At 43.3% G+C, this 24,427-nt stretch overlaps 1 protein-coding gene across 1 annotated transcript in view; it reads left to right on the forward strand.

Annotated features, from left to right (window-relative positions):
• Positions 1-779: 779 nt before the first annotated feature.
• The window catches only part of ZNF516 (zinc finger protein 516), a 112,334-nt gene continuing 88,686 nt past the window's right edge, over positions 780-24,427 (forward strand). The window contains exon 1 of the mRNA XM_064150126.1: positions 780-900. The gene's annotated coding sequence lies outside the window, so the exon portion shown is untranslated. The remainder of the gene's footprint in view (positions 901-24,427) is intronic.

Consider the following 24,427-nt stretch of genomic DNA (forward strand, 5'->3'; position numbering starts at 1 on the left):
TTAGCAGATTAAATTAGGCTTTGCAGTCATAGACTAAACACACTCCCCTCGCCTATGGCACACATATTTGGCGTGATTAAACCGAGCTTCGCAAACACGCAGGAAAACACGAATTGAACTTTTCAGGCGCGGAGGGTGGGAGTTGATTTCCACACCCCCCCTCCCCCCCCCCCCCCCCCCCCCCACTCTTTTAAGAATAAAAAGCCATATGGCAGATTGATTTGTTCGGAGGTCTTTCAACTTCCACAGCGTGGCTGTTGAACAGTATTCCTCTTTGATCTTGATTGAGGACTTTAATGTTGTTGTTTCTGTGCATTTCAATAGATCCATAAATATTTTACCAGTGGAATTCGCCCCAAAACAAAACAAACAAACAAAAAACCCAACAAAAAAAAAAAAAAGGAGGGGGGCGGGAGAAGGAGGGGAAAAGTTTCTAATAGAAATGCATCTGGGGCAACTGCAGCTCGCACCTTTCGCGGAAGAGGTACGTGGGAAAGGGGGCGGTGGAGGCAGGCACAGGCGAGACTCGGCGCCCGGCAGAGGGGAGATCTGACCGGCTTCTGCCCCTGCTCCCAACATCGCCTCGGAGCGGAGACACCCCGCGCCCCAACTTTGCTCCGCGGAGACAATAGTCTCCGCACCGTCCAGACCATTGCGGCCGCCGGGGGACGCGCGGCGGCGGCGGCAGCGGGGCGGGAGGCAGCGGCGGGCGGGGCGCGGCGGGCGCGGGCGCGGCGGGGGCGGTGCGCGGGCGCTGGGCGCGGCGGGCGGGGGCCGGTCGGGCCGCCCCCGGCCGCGGCAGTGGAGCAGCTCGGCTGATCATGTGCGGTTCCACCTCTAGGGCGGCGAGTGGATCGGTGCTGCGCCCTTCCACGAACCGTGCCGCTGGCAGCCGAGGAGGTGAGGGGCAGCCGAGGGGGGGGGAGGAGCGGCGAGTGTGGTGCCGGGGCGAGGGGTGGAGGTCCCGGAGCTGCGATCCCGGGGGAAAAAAAAACAACTTTGCGAATCACCCCCCTGGGAGTGGGGACTGTCCCCCCGGTCATCGGAGCGGCTTCAAAATGGTAACTTTAAGCTGTTTGGGGAGGAGGAGAAGGTCGGTTTTACTGCAGAGGTGGTGCCGGGAGGGTCTAGAGGGCTTGGGTAGCCTTTTGGCTTTGTACGCTCCGTCAGGAGCGGGGAGGGGGGGCAGTGGGAGGCGACGACTGACTGAGATATTAATCCATTAAGAAACAAAGAATAAATTGCCGCACTTAAAGTAAAACGCTTCGGCTAATGACGGTGGGTGATGGGTCTCCGAGCCCCGCGTAGCCACTTAAATTATTAAGTGGGCTTCCACCCCCCTCTCCTGATAGTATCGATTCAGCGTGTGCGTGAAATGCCCGATGTGCGGCTCTGTGTGTGTGTGTGTGTGTGTCCCCGTCCCCACCTTGTTTTTTAGCCACTCTTCGCTCCGTGGCGAGTCGCTAGCGGCGTGATCCCCGTTACAGAAGTACACAGTTTATCAAAGGAAGTTGGGGGTGGGCGGGCAGAGAAAACAATTATTCACGTATAGACAGCGAGAAGGGCTCGAAGGACAATGTCTCCTTAGCGATTATTTCCAGAAGAGGAAAATAGCTCATTTGATGCGGATGGGGTGGGTAGAGAGGCAGGGAGTTTAATATTTATGTTAAAGAAAATATGTGGAGGGAAAGGGGGGGGGGGGGGGGGGGTGGGGGGGGGGGGGGGGGGGGGGGGGGACACTGGGGGGAAGGAGGACTGGGGGGAAGGAGAGAGCGAGAGGGAAAAGAAGAATAGAAATAATGCACTTCCAGACATTTTGTGCTATAAAAGCTTCCCTCCTCCTCGTCCCTCCCTCCCCCCGCTACTATCTTCGGTGATAATTAACATAGCGCCTTGTCGCGATCCTAATGCGAATTAAGTACTTGGGCAAGTTGAGGAAAGTTTGGATGGGTGAACTTTGCTGGAAGGGAGGGAACAAGGTGGGGTGCTAAAATGGGCAGTACGTGTGGGGAGGCGTGCGGAGCATGACAGCGGCCGTTGTTTTCTTCCTCAAACCAGCTAACCTCTGCAATTAACTGCTGGAGACAGATCCTGTGTTTTAAGCCGAAAAGTGTCGGTTTGGAGTCAGCACCATTTATTAGACGCGCTAATAAGCTCCCAGCAGCAGACGGGAACCTTCTGGGGGAATGCGCATTGTGTGTGCCCACATTGCACATTATAGGGGCATTACATTGATAGATACGGAGCGGCTCGGGCACTTGGACGTGCAAATATAATTTTCCTGGGAGTACTTTCTAAACATTAATTCTGGTCTTTATTTAATCCAGATGCAGGGTTCCCCTCCCCCCCCCCCCCCCACCCCAGCTCCCCCTACCCCCTTTGCTGCCTTATTGTTGGTTTACATTTTCTGAAAAGGCGACTGGTGTAACCTGTGGAATTTGAAATGCAAATAAAAGCCTGTGGGAGTTGAGGCAGAACAAATCAGCATTTATAAAGTGAAAAAGATTTAATGTCTTTGAGACCATTGCGAGATTTTTTTTTTTTTTTACTTTTTTTTTTTTTTAATAATAACTGAATCGTGACGTCAAGTCGTTTGGGAAAGATTTTAAGTTTTTTGTTTTTTGTTTTTTTTTTTTTTAAATTCTTTTTCATTTTTTTTACCCAAATGTCTGAAACGTGGGTATGTGAAGTGCTTACAGGAAAAACAGATTACAAGATTAACATCTGTTAACATGATCGTTTATCTCCAGCCAAAAATAGGTCAGTCCTTTCTTAAGGAAACACGATTGCTGGGCGCATGATTAAATAATGAAATTAGGCTGATGAGTTCATGAATTAGAGGCTGTGCCGACGTGGGTTAGGATCCGACCTGTGACAAAAATACGTAATTCGGGGTCCGCCGGAGAGCGGTGAGAGGTCAAAGTCCCTTTTTGGGGGGGGAGAGGTGCTACTCTTCTCCTCCCCTCCTCCATTCTCTCGCTCCCCATTGCCAGGCGCTCCCCGCCGCCCCCCCTCTTCCCCCGCTCGCCCCCAGGCTGCCGGCAGCGTCTCTGGCCGGGGACCCAACTCTTTCCCTGCGATCGGAGAAGTTTCCTGGGCGGGGAGGGGCGCGGGGGATGCTGCGGGGATGGAGGGGGGGCCGGCCGGCAGCGACGCTCAGCCCCCGCCCGCTCGCTGTCCCCGCCCCATCGGGGCGGTCCCAGCTCTCGGGCTCGCCACCGCCCGGCCCCGCCTCGGGGTGTCAAGGGGTGTCAGGGCGCAGCGAGGTGGGACGAGGAGCCCCCGGGCCGGGCTGCTGATGCCCCTCTGCGCTAGCGCATGCCCACCCCCGCCCCCGGCCTCGTTATTTGTACCCTTTCGCAGCTTCTCACTCAGTGCGGGCGTTGGATGGGTTGGGCTTTTTTGGGAAGTGGATGCAGAAGTGCTCTTACGAAAAATCTTCTCGGGCCTGGCCATCGATACACGTATTATTATTGGGTGTTGGGTAGTTGGGTGGTTGATTTTATGCTGCTTTTTTTTTTGACAAATTCCCTTATTTCCCCTCAAACCCGTGTGCTCCTGGCCATTCTGCTCCGGGCTGGCACCTTGGCGGTAGAGGAGAGGTCCCAGCAGCCTGCCCAGCGAAGGGACGCTGTGCCTTGGCCCCGTGCCACGGACTTTATTTCATGCTTGCTGCGCTAAATGAGTTAACAGCCAAAGGGTTTTTCATTAACTCGACTTGGCAACCGTGTATTCGGTTGGCTTCCCCCACCTCCCCCCCAAAAGAAATTAAGGAAGATATGAGCATAATTTTAAGCAGAAGCTGCACGGCATAATATGGGAATATGGGTTGATTTGAGGGAGGTGACTGGTTTGCAGGGTCCTCTGTCAGGTTTCCATTGAGCCTTCCTGTGCATGGTGGGTGGGTCGATACCCGAGAGTTTAATTTTGTGGGTTGTGTGTATGTGTGTGTACACCAACATGGGCATCACATGGGATGGGGGGGGGGCATGTGTGCAAGGGTGAGAGATGCTACATTGAGGCAGGTACATGTTTATATTCACACGTGTCTGTCTGGTGCTGTGGCTGTGCCCAGCGAACAGGTGTGGATGGTAGTTGGTGCTGGGGGGCAGCAGGACTCCTGCTTCTCCAGTCCTTCGGTTTGGGTACTGCAGAAGTGTGCTGGAAGAGGTGTTGGGTGTTTCAGAATGAGAGCAGTGCTGAGGAGACGTGGTGATGATGACAGCAAAAGTTTTACTGAGGTGGGGAGTGTTTGGGGAGTTTTGTTCCTGTAGTTTTGTTCACAGAGACTGGCTGGGACAAGTCATCTCTCTATGAGCACTGCTGCTTTGTTTTCTTTCAGTGTGTCTCTCAGCTCTGTCACAGCAAACCTACATTCTGGCCTTGCATCACTTTGTGCATGCCATTGCATCCTGCCAGGCAGTGAGGGGGGTGTGCTTTCCCTCTGGTAAAACTGGAAGCTGAAGATGAGTGGGAGCACCAGTGGTGTAGTTAGTATTATGGTGTAGTTATTCCAGGGGCCATCTTCAGTTTCACAAGTATATCTGACATACCTGTCTTGAATGAGCTCTGCACAAGAAAGTGATTTGTGTGGAGCTTTGTGTGGCTGGCACGGTGTGCACCTTCACTAGCTCCTGCTGTAAATATTTTTAAGCTATCTCTAAAATTTCTTGCTTGGGATTTGTTTTCAGGCCTCTCAGCTCCTATAAAACTTGAGGTCGAAGTGACACCTGGTGATAAGTACTATGTTGTCTATATGAACAACAGGGCATCATAGGCCTCCTCCAAACTCTTAATGTGTAAACGTAATGCTTACAAAGGGGAAAAAAAAAAAGGAGAAAAACATCAGTGAGAATAACATTGTCTTAAGGAGTGACCCAAAAATCATTTAAAGGGAGGCAGCTGCATTTATTAGCATGGCTCCTATCTTAAGATCAGCAAGACCTTTTAAATTGTGATTAAAGCAACATGCATCAAGAGCTGCACACAGTCCCGTGTTGAATGCGACTGATTGCTTCTCTGTGCATCATAGAAAACAATTCACATCTCTGAGGTGAACACTACCTACCGTTGTTTGCAGGTGACCTGGCTACCTGGGTAACAGTATAGCTGGCTGGAATGCAGCAGCAGTGACATTCAGCTTCTGTAGATTAAAGTTTTCCTGTGACAGTGACTAATGTCTCTTTAAAAAATAGCTTCATTGTATGTTTTTATAGTTGATCATAGTACCATGTTGTCACCAAGTGCTAAATTATCAGTATAGCAATTATCAGTGTAGAAGTGCTCATTGAAAGAGTGAAAATGATTGTGCCATCGTTCTGAATCTCTGTCTCTTGAACTGTCTGTAAGCGCAGCCATCCCTCATTTTAGCAAAGGAAGATGTTTATGTCTTAACACCTTACAGATCTACTTTGGAAACAGGCCTGTTGGCTTTGACTGAAAAACAAGTAGCCCTTAAAATGCACCTTGTCGTGGATGCTTGTGTAGCTTGAACCAGAAAGAGCAGTTTGGAAGAGAGTCTTTGGATGAATGTTGTCGTCACTAATCTTGCAAAGTTTGGGCAATCTGTTTTCTTTTAAATACGGTCTTTATGTGCAGGTGAGTATGATATGAGTTGTCTTTAGTTATCTGTGATCTTAACTGGTGAATTTTAATCTGAGGCCAGATCTAATGGAAGGCATCTATATTTAGTATTGTCCAAAATATGCCAACTTTTAAAGGCCTTGCTTCTGTGAAGACTTAAATCTGTGCCAAGTACTTCCAGGACTTCTCTGGGATTATGTACACTATGCAAAAAATGAGCCAATGCATAAGCTCTTGTGAGACCAGTGGTGAAGCCTGTATGTGTGTACTCAAACTGGAAAGCTGGGTTTGGCTGTATTGTTTCTTACAGTCATCAAAACAGAAAGCTGAAATACAAAGTGATTGCACTTTGCGGGAAGCAACTTGTCCAAGCTTGCAGATTTTACAAGCAAAATGTGCCTGTTTAAGTTTTTGAGGCACAAGTATGAAGCTGTAGATACATACTTTTTAAGCCTGAATGTACGTTAGAATTCTGTGCAGAAAGGGGAAATGGACTACTGCTGTCTTTCATAGCTGTGTGTTGTTCCTCAATTGGTTAAAAGCATGCACGACTGTCCTATAAATTGACTTGTTGCTCGTGAGTCCAGTGCTGTCCACTAATAAGAACGTTTGCCACTCCCCTTGACTACTGGCAGCTGCGTGAGTGTATTTCTGGGTGGAATTACAGTGTTTGTATGCAAGTCTGAAAGCCTTAGCAATATTGACAGTTAATCAGCTAAAACTTACAGTGATTTTCCTTTTTGTTGTTTCCTTGTTTGTTTGTTTGTTTTCTGTAGCCATAAATGTAATCCAGATAATTAATCACTGCATGACAAAAAAAAAACCCCAAACCAACCAAAAACCAACAAGGAAAAAAAAAAAGTCACATTTACTTGATTAGATATCAACTGTAGAAATATTTGAACCTTGGAGCAACATTGGTTTTTCAAATCAGGCATCTTACATGCTGCAAATGTTTATACACTTCAGTGCTAGGATAAAGCTGTTCTGACACAGTCATCGATGGCAAAATTCTGTTTTTCAATTACCCACTGGAACTACCTAGTAACTCTCTGGGTTTCATCAGTGCAGTACTTGGGAGTTATAAAGACTTAACAAATAGCAGTATTTCCTGGTTGTCACTTCTATGTTAAAAGTAAGTGAGACTTCCTTTCCTTTCCCAGCAGGAGTGATTCTAGTAAATATTATGTTAGTGAGCCTGCATTAAAATATGCTATTGAATTATGGTCCAGGTAGTTAGCATGGCCATGGCTTTCATTAGAATGATGACTTCACTGCAAATGTTTACTTTCATTACCTAACTGTTAGTCAGCAAATGTTTGGTCTCTTGATCTGCTGAACCTGCTTTGGCTATTTGAAGTCAGTGAGCTCTGGTTTGGCTTTTTTTTTTTTCTTCTTTTTTTTTTTTTTTTTTTTTTAATGTGATGATTACTCAATGTCAATTATTTTTTTTTTTTTTTTGATGTTGTTTACAACTTGGTTATCTGCAGAGGCCCATCAGCGTTGTGTTAGCAGTTTCTCCTTGCGTTCCTGAAACTGTATTACGGCAACAGCGCTTATGCAAACGGGCTCAGAGCAGCAAGCGTATGTTCTCTGATTAAATTAGTGTGCCGATGGACAACACTTGCATCTCTTAAGTTGCTGCCAAACTATTTATTGCCTAATAAGCTCTAGCAGGTATTTTATAGTAGTAGTGCTGGGCTGCTGTAAGAGAATTCACGTGTTTACTGCTCCCGAATTGTCAGATAGCGTTGGAAGTAGCGCCTGTTGCAGGGACATTGAGACAGCAGCTGTTTGCGAAGTAATGAAGTCATGGGTTAAAGAAGATGCTGGTTTAAACTTTTATGTCGTGGAGGAACAGAGAGTTTTCACTGTGGACTCCAAACCACTTAGATTCTGGTGACTACTTAAACCCCATTTTTGCTCACCTTTCATTAAAGTGGTTGCTTATGGAAAAGAATTTAATTTCTATCAGCAGGATATTATGCAGCTTAACACTTGCTCGACAAAATCCACATTTCTTTATGGGCCATTACAGAAGCCAAAGGCCAAGAGTTTGCTGTTGTAGAGTCGTTGTAAACCCATGGTAACTTTAGCAGGCAGAGTGACTCTGAATTTGCAGGGTTGTGTGTGGGGATGAATTTAGCACATAGCACTTAGCTCCTAATTAAAGCTTATAGTATTACATCCATAATCAGGGCACTCTCAGAATCTCTAAGAAATTGCTTTTTTCTTTGTCTGCTCTCTTTTCTTTCTTGCCATCTTGCTGTGTGGTGTTGGAAGCTTGAGTCTTAGTGTTGGGGCCATCATGTTTATGTCCCAAAGGAAATGTTTTCTAGCAGTGCACTCCAAATTGCAAAGCAGAATAATTTTGTGGCTCCCCAAATCTTTAAGGCCAGTTTCTAAAACGATCTAGCTTTTAATCTTCTTTTCAAAGTAAACCAGAAACTACAGAGCATATGTAATTACAATTTGCGGCTATTTTTAGACTCCTGAGATGTTTCATTTATAGTAAAATGATAAAAACAAATACTCAGCAGAGAGACAAGTCAGTTTTCAAACTGACAGCATCTGCTCCAACTACCTTGTGTGTATTTCATTCATGTTTGCTTTGGTCCTTTTTTCCCCTTCTCGTTTTGGTTGTGAGTGTGCTGACCCTGTGTTGTTTCAGTACGTTGGGTGTGTGTATGTGTGTGGTGCAGAGGAAACGGGAGCTCTTGTCTATGGGGCAGGTCCTGTTGGGAGTGTTTGCTGCAAATCGGATCATGTGTCCGTTTTAACGCATTGCATGCACACACACACACACATGCATTGCTTTTATGGCAGGTAAAATAAAGGAAGAATGGTGAGTTGGCTTGTCACTATTTTTATACTACATAGAAATATTCATGGTGGCTTATTACAGGGATGAAAGCTGACTTAATATTAATTTAACCTTGTCCTTAAAGAAAAAAAAAAACAACAAAACAACAAAAAAACCCCCAAAAGATAGTGAGCAGTGAAGGGACGTTAGTTCTCAGTAAAGAGAGAGACTCAAGCAAATTGAGGTGTTCTGGTCACAATTGTAGCCTCGTTTTAAAATAGCCACGTTTATTTATTTAAAAATAGATTTGAGGAAGAAATTAGCCATGTTCTTTGTTTTTAGAAGGATAGCGTGTGTGTAGTCACCATATGGTAGCATTTAACCCATATTGTATGAGCTGACAACAAGTCACATTTATGCTCTCATCTATTTTAGTGTTTCAGAATGTTCTTTTTTTTTTCCTTTCCCCCCTGAAATCTCGTGCAATAAATGATACATTTGGGATTGTGCAATGTAACCGTGTCTTTAGCTGTTTTGCCTCATTGTTGTAATGATACCAGGTTCGTGAGCAAGCAGTTTTTTCTTTCCCGTCTGAAATAATTTCCTTAAGAAACAGTTGGTCACTGAATGTTGAAATGATTTGCGGGAAGAGTTATGAACAATAGCCAGTGACACAGTGAGTTGTAAAGGATTGCGGGGCGAGGTGTTACGGTCTCTGCTGGCTGAAACTAGTTCTGTTCCTTTGATGGTTGAGGATGTGCATGGAAAGACTTTCTTCCTCCCCTTCCCCTCCTCCGCCCCCCTTTGCAGTCTTTGCACAGAGGTTGCTTAGTTGTCTATTTTAATGGATGCATTCTGACTTCCCTTGCGGTAGACTGTGAGGCACCTGTATTGGTGAGCTGGTACCCGTACTGACAGTCACAAGTATGATAAAAGCATGAATCAGGCAGTTTAAGGATTGGTTTAAGCTATGCAATTAGGGAAATAAGGTCTTGTATTTTCCCTTTGGATGTGGAGCCTCTGGGAGTTGTATTTTTAGGCTTTCTTTCCCCTGTGTCATCCTAGCAGTGCATATATCTTCAAGACTTCAGGAGAGAGGGCTTTACTTGGAAATCTCCAGGTGCATAGTAAACAGGAGTTAACCTCATACAGCGTGTCATATGAGAACTTCCAAAAGTCCCTGGCACTACTCGGTGAGATACCAGTTGCTCACCATCTGTCTCCTAAAGTTGTTTCTTTTAACCTCAGAATACAACAATATTTCAGTGAGGTTATATATGTGTTTGTATGAAGTGTCTGTAAGGATACTGAAAAATAGTTAAACCTGAAGTTTCAATGTCGTTAAACCTGAAGTTTCAGTGTTTGAATATTAATATATAGCAATTAGCAATGGCTAACGTTGCAATTTATGGAAGTTGAAAGAAGCATTTAAACAACACCCTTCCAACACTAAATGCAGCTTTTCTTCCTGTGTGTAGCTGCTCACATGAAACCAAGGGTCTGTCTTCCAGATTGTTGTGCTAGCACATTGATACGTCCTTGAGTAAACTACCAGTCTCCTGCTTTATCACGTCAGACTCTTTGAAACATCCTGTGTCTAACTGGACCTTGAGCTGATTAACACAGTACTTTTCGGGTATTCTTTTCAATGAGCCTGGTAATGCTTATTTTAAGATCAGTTTTAGAGAAGTGTTCTCGTTGCTACTAAGAAAATCTGTGTGATGAAATCTAGAAATACTTAATTTAATTAGATTTACTCTGTCTTCTACCCCCCCCCCCCCCCCCCCCAGATAAATTTTACCTCTGTAACAAATGCTGTGATCTTCAATGCATAATTTATATTGACATGAATAATGGTACTTGGAGAATATTTTAATGCCAATTTGAGAAAATGTGATGATTTATGTCAATAACCTCAATCCCTTTAAACTGGAACAGATTTCAGCAGAGAGCGCCATGGCTATTGGTGGCATGATGAAATAACCCACTTCTTGTTGTGGCAAGCATACTGGAGAGTTCATCTTATCATGAACGCTACATACCAGGTGTCAAGTGACATGCCAGACACACAGCTTTGCTTCTGAATGACTTTCCAATTAGAAAGTAATGGCTTTAACGGGATCAACTGAGTAATTGGAGTCTCTCAGTTCTCCAGTGCCAGGAGGTGTATATTTGCAAATGTTACTTATTTATCTGCCTTTCAACGAGCTGCAAAATTGTTGGTAACCTTCAGCAAATTTATGGGTGGTGGAGGGAGAATACTAGTTGGAAATGGTGAGATTAGTGGTTTAGCAGTCAGGATTAAAAATAGTCGGCAGCAAATTACCCTGTTGATACTGAAGCTAGAATCTGTTAATGAGGTTACAAGCAGATTGGTTTATCAGTCATTTATTTTCTAGGTTGATTAGGGATTATAGGTTGCCATGTATTTGTATCACAAGAGTAAGCAGTGCAGAAGGTGAGGTTTGCTAGTATTTCACTTCAAAGTTTCATGCACTTAAAAGGAGGGTGTCTGGAGCTCAGAGTCTCTTCCAGACTGTGGACAACCTCTTTCCCTGGATTTTGATGCTTCCAAGTGGATGTTTAAGGAGTCTGGCTATTGTGAAGGGGTAGATTGACTTGTTAAAAGTATAAGAAATGGAGCAAAAGCAGTAAGGTAAACTGAAATTCATGCAAGGCACCAAGTAAGAGATTTTAATTGCCTGTTGCTGAATTGTCTGTTATTAGGTCTCCTGTTTTGTAGCAGAACCTAGGGTATTCTTTAGTCACATTAGTGTTTATATGATGTAGAGTCTTTGCAGTAAACAGATAACTTCTGTGTGTCCTGTTCTATCCCGCAAACAAGCTGTCTTTGTATGTACTCCTACATAACAAAGTCTTTTAACTGCCACCTGGTTATTGCAGGTCACACATTTGACTCTGAGTAGGCAGAGAATTGCAAACCAGTGTGTCCCTGACTTCATAAAAAGATGAGAGCCACAATGGAGCCAACCCTTTAGATGTTACTCTTATCTTCCATTATCTAGCTCAGGAGATGCTGTGGCTTTCACACTCTTTGCTACCTTGTCCTGGTGTGCACCTTGAGATAACCTAGTGACATTTATTGACTTTTCTGTACTTGCCAAGTAAAATGCAATGAAATGGCAGCCAGAGATGACTTCTGCAACTTTTTAGCTACACTTGGAGCACTGGAGTAGATTGGTGGAGAGACTCATAACTGACAGAGACTGAGAGGGGAGAACAAGAAATTTAAGAAGAGAAATGCTGACCTGATTTGAAAGAGGAATGTAAGATAGTAGCTTTATTCCCCAGAGGAATGCACTAGGGACTGGCCAGTCTGGCAGGCTGAGGAAAGAGAAAAAAAAAAAGTGGGTTCTTGAGATGTTAGAAATAAGGCTAATTCCTTACTCTTCTAAAGCCCAGGTCCTGTTCTCTCCTTGCAAAATGCTTGTCCAAGCCTTCTGCAGGCTCTGGGACTGGTGCACAGAAGTCAAGGCTTGCAAGCATCACCGCACATGAGAGGAAGACAGATGGTTATCCTCTTATCATGGCTCTTCTGTGCATGAGTTTTGTTCTCTCAGAGGATGGGAGAGAAAGCATAATGGACATGGTGAAGGACAGGCAGCTCAGGGCAGTGGCAGGATCAAGCCACTGCCTGGTTTGAGACCCTTCTGGTCGGAGATCATTCATTTGCAGTGCAGGTTGCTCTGCAGTGACCAGTCAGTGGTCATGCTGGCTTTACAGGTTTGGGAATACTGCCCTTGGAATTGGTGCTTCTCTCACACTGGAACCCACTCCTCATCACACAGGACAGTCTCTGTCCTCTCTTGTCACCATGGAAGAGGACACTTTCTCTTAAACTAGTCTCTTCTGCATTTAAGAAAAAGTTTAAGGTGATCATAAATGAGATTGACATCTAAGAAGATTCTAGACATGATACAGATTTTTGTTGTTTTTACAGACCCAGTTTATTCTGCTTTGGAGAAGAGAACAGTGTTTGAGGGCTGAATTTCTAATTGCTCATTCTAATATGCAAATCAGAGTTTTCAGTTTGAATTTTCTTATGCAACTTACAAAAAAGAAAATACCTACTTGGGTATAGTGGCATGTGAGTGTAGAAAAAAAAATCCATGAAAAAATAATTCTGTGGAGAAGCAATAAAAATGCTCTATGCACAGCTCCCCCTCTTCCCCTTCCCCCCCCCCCCCCAATGTCTTCTATGCTCTTAGAGTCTAATGGATTTTTAACCAGTGTAGCTCAAGAGTTTTCTCATGGAGTCTTAACAGTGAAGTTTATTGAAGACCAGATCCACAGAATGACTCCTTGTGTAATTCCACCTACAAGGTTACGTCTTGCGTTCGGGATAGCGGAGCTGTGCCAAGATGAGCTGGTTGACTTGTAAAGGTCTCTCAGCTGTTCCACTGCTAGCATCAGCATCTGTCTCCACAGAGGCAGTGAAGAGCTGGTGCGAGCAGCAGCTGCGGTAAAAGCTGGAGAAGAGGAGAATGCAGGGTGTGAGGAGCTGAACGCAGCTTTACAGGGGAATGTATCAAACCCATACAGAAATAAAGGGAGAGAAAATGAGTGTTTGAAGGAGCTGTGGATGTCCTGGAAGACTGTGGAAGGTGGCGAACCAGTTTCCCTTGTACTTAGGAGCACTGTATTTCTGTAGGTGGGTGTCTTTATTCTTTGTTTCAAAAATCATAAGGCAGGAATCTGCAGTTGTCTGTATTAAGGTAGTAAAAGGGTTGTTGCCCCTTGGTGATGCTTTTTTTCGTGAGTGGTGAGGCTGAGGTAGCACTTGGAGCTCCCCAAGTCATTGTGTTATTCAGCACTGCTGGATGTTGATGACTGGGATGGGTTAACCTGGTCTAACCGAGATCTTGCATGTTTTATTTCCTGTGACACCAGCCTGCTGAGTGGTCTGTGCACTCACGCAGCAGCATGAGAAGGAGATAGGGAGGGTGCAGAGTTGTGTGGGAGCAGAATGTGGATGTGCCTGGTATTTGGTACCTAGCAGGTGTGATCCTGTTCCATCATCAGGGTCCTGAGAAACATTACAATGTAAATAAAATAATAGTGGTTATGGAGAGGAGACATTAAGCAGAAGAGGAGGTTGGCTAAGGATGTGCATTTGTATGTGTACAAAGTAACTGAATACTTTGTGTACTTACTTTAAGGAGTCTTAAACTTGATTCACACTGCACAGCTCATTTTTTTTGTCACAGTCCCTGTTCCTGCCTCTTGTCCCCCAGACTCTCTTTGCTGTGCAGTCCTTATTTCCCAGCTCCTGAATACTTCCAAATTTGAGCTTTTACCAGTGTTCAAAACCTGAAGGTGGTGGAAACTTGGGATGAGTGGGTGGATGTGGTATGTTGAGCATGAGAGTTTTTGGAGGAGGAATATGAAGTGGAGCAGGTTTGCATTCAGGATGAAAATGGGAGCAATCCAAATGTTGCAAGGGGCCCATGAGAAGGACAGGGCTAGGCTGAGAAACCAGGCTGTTGACAGCGAGGAGGGCTGGGAGGATGGCAGGCAGGATGCTGGCAGCCACCTAAGGCTGATTAATTTTTAGCACTAGCAGCAAACTTATTCTTAAAACAAAACAGAAACCAAGAAATTGCTATTAATTAATAGAATCTGTTAGTACTGGCTAGGTTTGTGAAAGATGTGTGTCAGCAAAACCAGCCATTGATAAAAAAATACTCAGGAAGTCTGTTCTTCGTCCCCCATCTTTTCTGTGAGTGCTCATGAATCTGTCCTGAAAGCACATTTTCAGGACATGACTTTTACTGCTAGGACCTTAACTCTGATTACTTTTACAAAGCGTGTGCTGGGTATAGTGTTTCTGGTCTCTTAAAAAGAAGTAATAATGTCATGTTTTAGGCATTATAAAGGAGATAAAATGAGGACATGAAGCAGTGCCTTTTTCCAAGCTTTTATAGTTTTGATCAGTTCGTTTTGGTAACAGTTATCCTCTAAATCAAGCCATAACATGATGATCAGGTAAAGGTGTATGGGAACACGGCAGGCATCTGTTTTTATCTGACACAGTCAGCGGTTTAGGCTTACAGAAGATTATGATGTATCAGGACAGTATAATTATAGCTGTTGTCATATGGTGGCACCCATTCACAATGATGATCTGTTGCAGTGGTTCCGGGATGTGTACAAACACGTAGTAAGAATCAGTCCCAGGACTTGATTGTATCTTCTCTGTGCACATGTGGTTGTACAGATCCATTAATGGGCCATTAAAATTGTTCAAAGCATATCTGCTGTCAAATTAAACACTAATAAATGTCTGTTAATTATCACAGCCCTCTTCACAATAAGAAGTTACTTAGAATTGAATTTACTGTGTGTTTTACTAGAGTGGGGGGGAAAGGCAACCTCAGTGTTTGATCCTCAGCTGGTGTTTGAATGTGTATCCACAATATGAAACTAAAATTTGGCAACTAGTACTGAGGTCTGGTTGTGTGCTGGTGCTCTTACCTCTCCTCCAAACTTGGCTGGTTTCTCTGGGGGCAGTGATGCTGTCGTAGGCTGACAGGAGAAGAGCACCATGGAGCTCAGGTTCCATGTTGCTCGGGGGGGTGCCTGGAATTGTGGTCAGTGTCAGTATACCTAGGTCATTGCAGAAATTAAGCTGCCAACTTCCTGGAAGAATGAGGGTGGTTCATCTTTATGTTAGGCCTCTTTGTGCCCCTACGAGGGGTACAGTGAAAAAATGACAGTGAAAAGCTGCACAAGAGATGAGAGCAACCATGGAGGAAAATGATTTGGTATGCCATGGAGTGTGGGTATATTCATATGAGTACCATGCTCACTTGTGGAGTAAATTATTGTTTATGCAGTTTTCCTGCACTGGAAAGATACTTTACTTTTTCAAAGAGCAGCAGCAACTTTCTGATTTTGATAATCCAGCTTGTTAGTAAGAACCACGTGTCACAGTAAATATTCACATATATAATGCTTGTGTTTATGTATTTTCCAAGCAGTGCAGCTGGGAGTAAAGTAGTGCTGTATCCCACAGATGTGTAACTGGCTTTGTAATTTCTTATAGCCAGTGGTCAGAAAATGCTGCAAATTCCAATTGATGCCTTTATGACTTTTTATCAGCTTGACCCCAGAGACTAAGCCTTGCTCAGTTACTCTGCATTTCATTGGTGTTTCTCCGCTGACTTCAGTCATGCTACCTTACACTCACATCAGCATACGTGAGGCTAGAGGTTAGCAGTTGGTGTGCTAAATATGCACTGTGGCATGGAAAGTGTGGCAGGATAGCACAGGACTTAGCCAGAAAAAGGAGAGATGCTAATAGCATATATCTTGTGCCTCTGTACTTCAGCCCCGTACTCTTTGAATCATGTTCAGTCCTTGTACAGGTAGGTGCAGTCCTATGTTGAGGTGATTCATACCTCAAGGTCATGGCATAAGGTTGTTTATCTCCCTTTCTGACCGCTTTTCTCAGTAAGCAATGCTGCCTTGTAGGCTGCTGATGATTTCATGGCTTTTATGTAAGTCATGTCTGCTCCTGTGCGTGTGCGCACATCTATACCAAAAGAAAACACTCAAAGCCATTACTGAATAATCTATACTGACATCAGTAAGCACTTCTTACTCATCTGAGGAGTCTCGCTGACTTCACAGGCACTTTCTTCTCAGTAAGAGTTTGCTAGTGTTAGCAATGGTTACCCAGCCTGGCCCACAGGGTGGTATTATGACTCAGTCATCCTAAGCTTGGCATTGCCTGGGCGCACATGCACACACACACACACACACACACACACAAGTGTTGGCATTACCAGGGCAGGGCTTGGAAAATGTGAAATTGATGGATTTGATTTGGTTATTGGTACTGGCAATCTGTTTAACACTGGACAGAGAGAGTACACAGAAGTTTGTACTGCAAATGCCTCCTTGATTGCATGTGATGATGTAGAACATTTTGTGGTTAGGACAGTGTGATGTGATACACTTCTGTACACTTGCCTCCTCTTCATCCTGGTGGGATGGATTCTTATTGGCTCTTTGCCATCACAATCTACTGATATGAAGATTTTAGAGGTGTAAGGCTGGCCAAATTTATCCTCTGTGTATACTGGATATAAAGTGCATGCTCTGAATATTTTTGTTTAAAGTACAGGCTAATTGTTAAGAAGAAATAGAGGACTGCAACCTACAAAATTAGGAGGGAAGAGGGAAGAGGGAAGAGGGCTTTTTAAGTGATGAAAAGGTGAAGTCAATATTATGATGATGATGATGACGACTTTGGAAACAAAGATGGCTTTCCACAGTTCCTCAGAAGAAGGACAGAAGATGTCTTGCTAAGTATTGTTAAAAAATGTACTTTCTTGCTAGAATAGCAGTAGGTGTATGATACAGTTAAGGCCAAAGGTAAGAAAACAGCTTAATGCAGTGACTTAAGCATTCTGTACTCATTCAGTATTTCTGCTTCTCTTGGTAAAGGGCAGAAGATTCCCTCTTCCCTCTTCCCTCTTCCCTCTTCCCTCTTCCCTCTTCCCTCTTCCCTCTTCCCTCTTCCCTCTTCCCTCTTCCCTCTTCCCTCTTCCCTCTTCCCTCTTCCCTCTTCCCTCTTCCCTCTTCCCTCTTCCCTCTTCCCTCTTCCCTCTTCCCTCTTCCCTCTTCCCTCTTCCCTCTTCCCTCTTCCCTCTTCCCTCTTCCCTCTTCCCTCTTCCCTCTTCCCTCTTCCCTCTTCCCTCTTCCCTCTTCCCTCTTCCCTCTTCCCTCTTCCCTCTTCCCTCTTCCCTCTTCCCTCTTCCCTCTTCCCTCTTCCCTCTTCCCTCTTCCCTCTTCCCTCTTCCCTCTTCCCTCTTCCCTCTTCCCTCTTCCCTCTTCCCTCTTCCCTCTTCCCTCTTCCCTCTTCCCTCTTCCCTCTTCCCTCCTAATTTTGTAGGTTGCAGTCCTCTATAGTTTTGAGGTCATACATTAGTAAGCATCATATTATTAACCCTTGCAAGTCTTGGCTTTGGTTCTTTTTGCATGTAATGTAAGCATACTGCATGCCTACACATGTGGAAACAAATGTCACAGATTTACTTTAAAGCTGTGAAGATGGATCTGTGGTGTTGGCAAGAACCAGAATGTACCCTAAGGCATCTTTATGTTGCCAGTTGGGATTTGAGCTCTTATACAAGTAAATTTTATTGTCTAGGTTAAAAGCCAAATTCATTGAACCAAATTAATCTCTGTTTCATTTCAGCATCGGCAGAGTTTAACCAGGGGAAAATGTAGCTGTTTGGTTAAACATTAAATGATGCTATTGATTTGATATTTTAAAACTAATATTAGAGTGAGCTCCAAATTAAATTGTTTTTGAAGCTTTTGCTCGTGGTTGCCATGCTGCCAGTAATAAAATGGTTCTAACTATATTTATTTAATCAACATATTTGCCATGACTCAAAAACCTTGTAATTCAACACTCATCCTTGGTCTAGCAGGCTGATCCACGTGTAGGCATATGCTAGTGGCCACCTATTGGACTGACTGCAGAGATATGCTCATCTGAGTCAGTCTCTACATCTGGGGGCTTAGCTTCAGAGGCAATTAACTATTCACTATTGCCTAATTTTAGAGCTCAAATAATTGCTTTGCTTATTCAAGAGAAGAAACACTGCTTCTCTTTGAAATGTGCCTAACTAGGTGCAAAGCCAGGTAATTTATGTTAAATGGTAGGAGAAACTTTGTCTACTGCATGAAACCACTAGATTTATGTATCAACATAATCCATCCGTTAGTTTATAGCTTCAGAGCCTTCCTGGAAGTATCACAAATCCGCAGTGCCCTCGAGTGCTAGATTTAGAACTTGACGTGCAGATGTGGTTTTCAGCTCTGTAAAGTGCCTGGATCCTTATGGCTCCCCATTGGCCATGTTTTTCAAGATGCTCAGGTGCTCGATATGCTTCCCAAGGCAGATGTAATTTATACTCAACCAGAGGGGTCTCAAGAAGCCCAAACAATAACACTGAAGTTATCATAAGGGACACTGTCATCTTCAAGATCACTTAAAACGTTGGTTGGGTGTATAACACAATATCAGTGTGCTGGCTAGCCTTGTGCTGCTGCAGAGGGCTCAGGTCCCAGCTGATGCTTCCATCTGGATACCTGCTGGATGGTGGAGTTTGCTGCAGGTGCAGAGTTGGGAACTGAAGGTGCGGGCTGGGCGTGTTTGTTCCTAGAAGCAATGAGGAGAAGGTGAAAGAAGGTTTAAGAAAATTAAAATGCCAACTTGGCTAAATGAAATAGTTGAATAAATGCACTGCTGACATAACACAGGTGACATTTTCCTGCCCTGTTGCTCCACACGCCCTGCTCTGACAGCAAGAGCAGTTGAGCAGGGAAGTGTGTCACAACTCCCCTCCCTCAGTTTTTGTCCTGCAGCCCCTGTGCAGATATCTCCTGGCCAAAAGTTTCTCTCTGATGTCTCTTTGGGAAGCATGTTTTGACACTGCTTACTTGCATGTGTGTTTAGAGAGTCAGTGCGGGTGTCACTGCAAAAAAGACTCTTCTCTGATGTGTGATTGAAATACTCCAAGGTAAAGAAGTCAGTGAGGAAAAGTAACCAAGTTGTCCACCTGAAAACAGCCCACATGCTAGGAAATGGTGTAGCAACATAGGGTTTGCCTGGGGAGATTTGTTATAGAAAGTTCCAGGTGAAGAACATCATATTAGCAAGCTTAAAAAGTTTAGGCTGATCAAAAATGATGTTTCAGCTTTTTCAAGGAAGTGCTTGCTAAAAGTAAAGCTCAAACCCCATGGTCATCTTCAGAGAGCAAAAAATAGACCCTTTTGCCCAGCTAATAATAGTGATGTGTGATTTACTTTGTTCTTTGTTTTAAGCACAATACTCATCTCATTTGGGCATGAGATGAGATGACTGTCAGTGGAGAGATGATTTGAGCAAAAGTCCTGGGATGGATTGGTTCCTCAGCCTGCTGTACTCCTTCTTTCAGGAAAGGGTTGCTATGAAATAGCTGAGTCAATATTAAGGGAGGTGTGTTTTTTGCTTTGTTTAGTCTTTTTAATGCATGCACATTGTTTCTTTTGTGGTTGTGACACTGATACCTGTGAAGGCTGGATCTGCTGAAAGACATCATTAACGTGCTAGATGTCCTATGCAACTTTGGGAAGGTGAGGAGGAAGGTTGGGTAGCAATTGCCAAGTATGTGAAAATGTGGTAAAGCCAAGTCAATGTAATTAACAGGGTGCAGTCAGATTCAGTCCTGTGCTTGGTTATTCTTGCTGTGGTTACTGACAAGTGAGGCATCCTGTAGCATAGCAGGCATCTGCATGTTTGAGCTAGGTCATGCAGTATCTGATTTTACTGATTTAACAATCTGGAGAGGTGTTACAGTAATAACAAAAAGAATTTGCATATTTCTTCAGATTAACAAGATCTGTCTCTTAAATCAGAGGATTAAGGTGTAATTATGCTGTATTTATATAACAATCACTTGTAGTGGTGTATGCTAGGTAGCTTATATAAACTTTTCTTCTGGATTGCTTCTTGTTCCTTTAAAAAAGCTGTTAAGTGGCTGAGAAGCTGCTTTTATTTTTTAACCAAATCATGAAGATTAAATCAAGCTGGTTCCCCCCCACCCTCTGTGAATAGGATATAGCCATTGTAGTGGTGAAAACTAAAATGAAAGCAAAGTTCACTTTATGCTGAGTCAGCAACATGGAAGTTGTGCCTCATGCATTGTGGGTTAATTGTCCATCCTTTTAAGCCCAACAGACTGATCTTCTTGAGTCACCTAATTCCATTCAAAATGTGCCCTGGCCTTCATGGCATGGCATCTTGCTTGTTGCAGTGGTTGTACAGTGAAGGGTAGAGCTCCTGCAGATGGTCAGAGAAGGGAGATGAGGAGGTGCCATATCTGTGAGGATGCAGGAGAGGGCAGGGGCATGGCATAGAGGTGGTAGCTCACCTTTGCTGGAAGTGTTGAGACATTTTCATTTGAGCTGGGGAGCGCTTTGAACTCCTCCAATGTAAAGACTGCATCCTCACCCCATGCCTTTACTTTCAGGTGGGTGGGTTTTTCTATATACACTTTACCAGAAGTGAAGGTTTAGCTGCAATGCTTTACAGAAAAGAAAATGTTTCCTGTGGCAAACAGAAGTTGCATACAGAAATCTATGTTTAATTTCTCAATTCTGAGTTTCTCTGTTCTTTAGAAAGAGAAGGTTTAATGCACTTCTTTTTGTTCCACTTTATTAAAGGCAAAGATTAAAAATGTACTATTGCAGATCATGTGAAATATTTAACTAATCATCTTGGCCAGCAGAGAAGAACTGAGGGAGTTTGCATTTGGAAGGGAAGAGGGAACAGTTGCCTGTCCAGTTAAAAATTGCAATGCTGTGAAATTAAAGAGTCTTTAACATTTTTACACCAAAATTCAGGCAGGAATTTCTTTTCAGCTGTTGGACGATGTGATCATTGCCCTTGCTACAGCATTCTGAGGAAATACTTGAGTATCTCCTATTGCTGACAATGTTTTGCTGACCTCATGCAGTGATGAACTTGTTTTCTCCTACCGGCGCCTGAAGGCACACAGCTGCTGTGCTTTCCTCCATCCACAGGTGGAGAGGAGTGAGCACCAGGCATCACTTCAAATGGACACGAGGGTTGTAATTGACAAGCGAGTCAATATGAGCAAACAGTGAGCCCAGGTGGCAAAGAAAGTCAATGGCATCATAGCTTGTATTAGAAATGCTGTGTCCAGCAGGAGTAGGGAGGTGATTGTCCTCTTCTATTCTACTCTGGTGAGGCCACACCTTGAGTATTGTGGTCAGTTTTGCACACCTCATTGCAAGAGGGATGTGGAGGTGCTGGAGTGGGTGCAGAGGAGGGCAGCAAAGCTGGAGAAGGGCCTAGAGGATAAATCTTATGAGGAATGACTGAAGGAGCTGGGGCTGGTTAGTCTGAAAAAGAGGAAGCTGAGAGGACACCTCATTGCTGTCTAGAGTTACCTGAAAGGACATTGTGAAGAGGTTGGTGCTGGTCTCTTCTTAGGGGTAATTAGTGATAAAATGGCCTCAAGCTGTGACGGGGTAGGATTAGACTAGATATTAGGAAAAAGACTTTCCCAGCAAGAGAGGTCAGGCATTGGAACGGGCTGCCCAGGGAGGTGGTTATCAACCCTCGATGTGTTTAAGCCATTTGGATGTGGTGCCTGGGGATATGATTTAGGGTGCTCTTTGTAGAGTAAGGTTATCAGTTGGACTTGGTGATCCTGAGGGTCTTTTCCAAGGTGAATGTTTCTGTAATTCTGTGGTTCACCTTAGTGTTACTGCCCATCCTTTATTAAAACTGCTCTTGCCTCTTCTCAGAGAACGAAAGCACATCTCTGGACATCAAACACCAGTGTCACAGTCCTCAGTTAGAAGCATACGCTGCCTACCTCAGGCTTGTAAACATTGCTACCCCAGAGTGTTTTATCAGTTTATCTTCTTCTGTTCCTGTTTGTTCATCATGGCTTGCAGTTGCTAAATAAAACTTCAGTTATTCATATAAATTATGAGTGAACCAGCAACAGCTTCATGTTTCTTACTGTTCTGGTTATGCCTGCTAGGAAACCTTTAAGGAAATAATATGGAGCTGTCGAAGATGTAAAAGCAAGAGAGTCTTGTTCTTGAAGAGGAGAGACTTGAATAGCTGATGAAATCACAGCCCTTGGGTGCTGTGGAGAAGTAAATTGAAGTCATTATGACATTATGGCAGAGAGAGCCTGATCTGCCAAACTGTCAGCGTTTGATGGACGTGGTATCTACTGACATGATGTTGCACGAGCGCCAGCCAGTTTCTCTTACTGTCAGAGCTGTGTTGATACTGCCAAGTGCCTGTTATTCCCTCAAACTATTGCATGTGTTTAAAAAAAAAAACAAATCTACTGATCAATACTATAAAGAGGCAATTTATATCTGGTGATTATTAACAGGCATTGATCCATCTTTTGGTTATTGGGTGTGTTATGTTAGGAAATCAGTGATTCAAAGGGCTGGTAACAAATAATTTCTGAATTGAAACATAAACATTTGCAACACTTAATAACCTGCAAGTTACAAATAGTTTCCTGGGTTCCTGACAGCTTTCCAGTATCAGTTTCACTTGGGAGCTGATTCACTAACACCCTAAAATTGAAAAGAACAAAAATCAATGGGGAAGTATCAAGGAGTGACATTTGAAAAGAAAAAAAAAAATTGGTTTGTGTGCTCTTTTTGTTTGTTTAACATGGCACAAAGTGAGCATCCCAAGGAAGTGATTTTACTACTATGTCTATATGCTTCCAAAAGAGTCTGGAAACAAGTTCTGAAAGTGGAGACGCAGCAGAAACAAAGGCAAAAGTTGAGAGAGCAAATGCTGACATTATGCAAGATAGCAGATGAGAAATGATTCAATAATGGTTACAAGCATTCATACAAGGGGAAGAAAACCCCCAGATTCCCACTTAACAGTATTGATTCTACGTTTGAAAAATGAACTGCAGCTTATTGCATCCAAGTTGCACAGAGTGCTGCCGGCAGAGGTACAACAGGGAGGTTCGTGCTATGTGCTTAGGCAACAAAGTAATACAGGAAGGATTAAAAGACTTCTCAGGTAAAGTCATCCTCTATTTAATGCTTGTTGAGAAAGCACAGGCATCTGGTAGTGTTGGCTGAATGTATTTGATAGGTTTAAGGATATTTCTGCTACTGTGTGAGTGATTGTTAAAATGAAGATCAAAGCTCATTTTCTGTTGGTATCTTCTTATGCAATTCTTTGAAAGGGAGTGTGCTTTTAATTTTACTGTGTCATAATTTGTAAGGCTTTGGTACAGTGTGGGGTTGTTTGGTTTGGGTTTTTTTTTTTTAATGTGTGATAGTTTATCATCTCTAGAACAATGCACAAATTAGTTACACAGAAAAAAAAAAAAGGTAAAATCTGGATGACCTAATTATGGATTTCTAAATTTGCACTCCTGTGTCCTGGTATTAAGTATTCCCTTACTCAGAAGAGCTGAGTACTTAGAAATCCCATTGCACTCAACGGGAACTGCAGTGATAAGCACTTTGAAAAGCAAGCTGTCCTTGTTAAGCACTTAAACATGATGTTTTATAGAGATACCCAGGACTTGAAAAGTCTTTGCCTTATGTTAGTAACCTAGTTAGTCTCTCCAGAGCCAGTTAACTGTTAAAAAAACCCCACAAAACAAACCATTTGAACATAATTTGGAAAAAAGAATCAGATTTAATTTTACTTAAATTCAAATATGATGAGGGTTTTGCCTAGAGGAGACAAGTATAATTTGAAGAAGTGTTTTAAGTACTACCTTTCTGTAAGAAAACTTGAAGTTTCACACTGAAATCTCTGATTTTTTTTTTTTTTTAATTAAATTGACTGTAACATGATTCTCCTCACACTTAATAGGTATGAGTAGCTTTGAAAATATGAGTAGCCCCACTGGACTTAATCAGATTATTTATGTGTGTGAAGTTACTTGGTTGCGTAAGTGTTTGCAGAATTGAGGCTTGTGTAAAGTTTCAGTTAATGACTTAAGTTTCTTTTTGTTCCATTCTTAATAACTTCTCCTTTTTTTTTTTATGTCTGAAAAGTGTATTTACATCACAGCCCACTCTCTGCATTTGGTTTCAGAAAAGAAAATCATTTTGGGTCAGCTTTTGTTCCTGCAGAAGGGGGGGGGGAAAAGTAATGTGGAAATAGAAGGGATTTTGGCTTTATGCATGTTTCATCAGTGCTACAATGGATTCATTCATGAACCTTTAGTAAGATGTATTTTGATATTTTCTCCTCTCATTGTAAGATGTAGGTGCAAGTTTTCCTGTGGAATAACAACACAAAAGCCTTATTTTAGAATCACAATTATGAACTACTGACTTTATCATTAGGAGTAGTTTAAAGATGGATGAGGCTTTCACTAACGTAGGCTGCTTCAGGGTGCTATAATTTATGTGAATTAGATATTTTTATGCAGGCAGTATACAACAAAACATGTGAAAATGCTATGACTACATCTTTTA

This window comes from Pogoniulus pusillus, chromosome 10 (genome assembly GCF_015220805.1).
Source record: "Pogoniulus pusillus isolate bPogPus1 chromosome 10, bPogPus1.pri, whole genome shotgun sequence".
Classification (NCBI taxonomy): Eukaryota; Metazoa; Chordata; class Aves; order Piciformes; family Lybiidae; genus Pogoniulus; species Pogoniulus pusillus.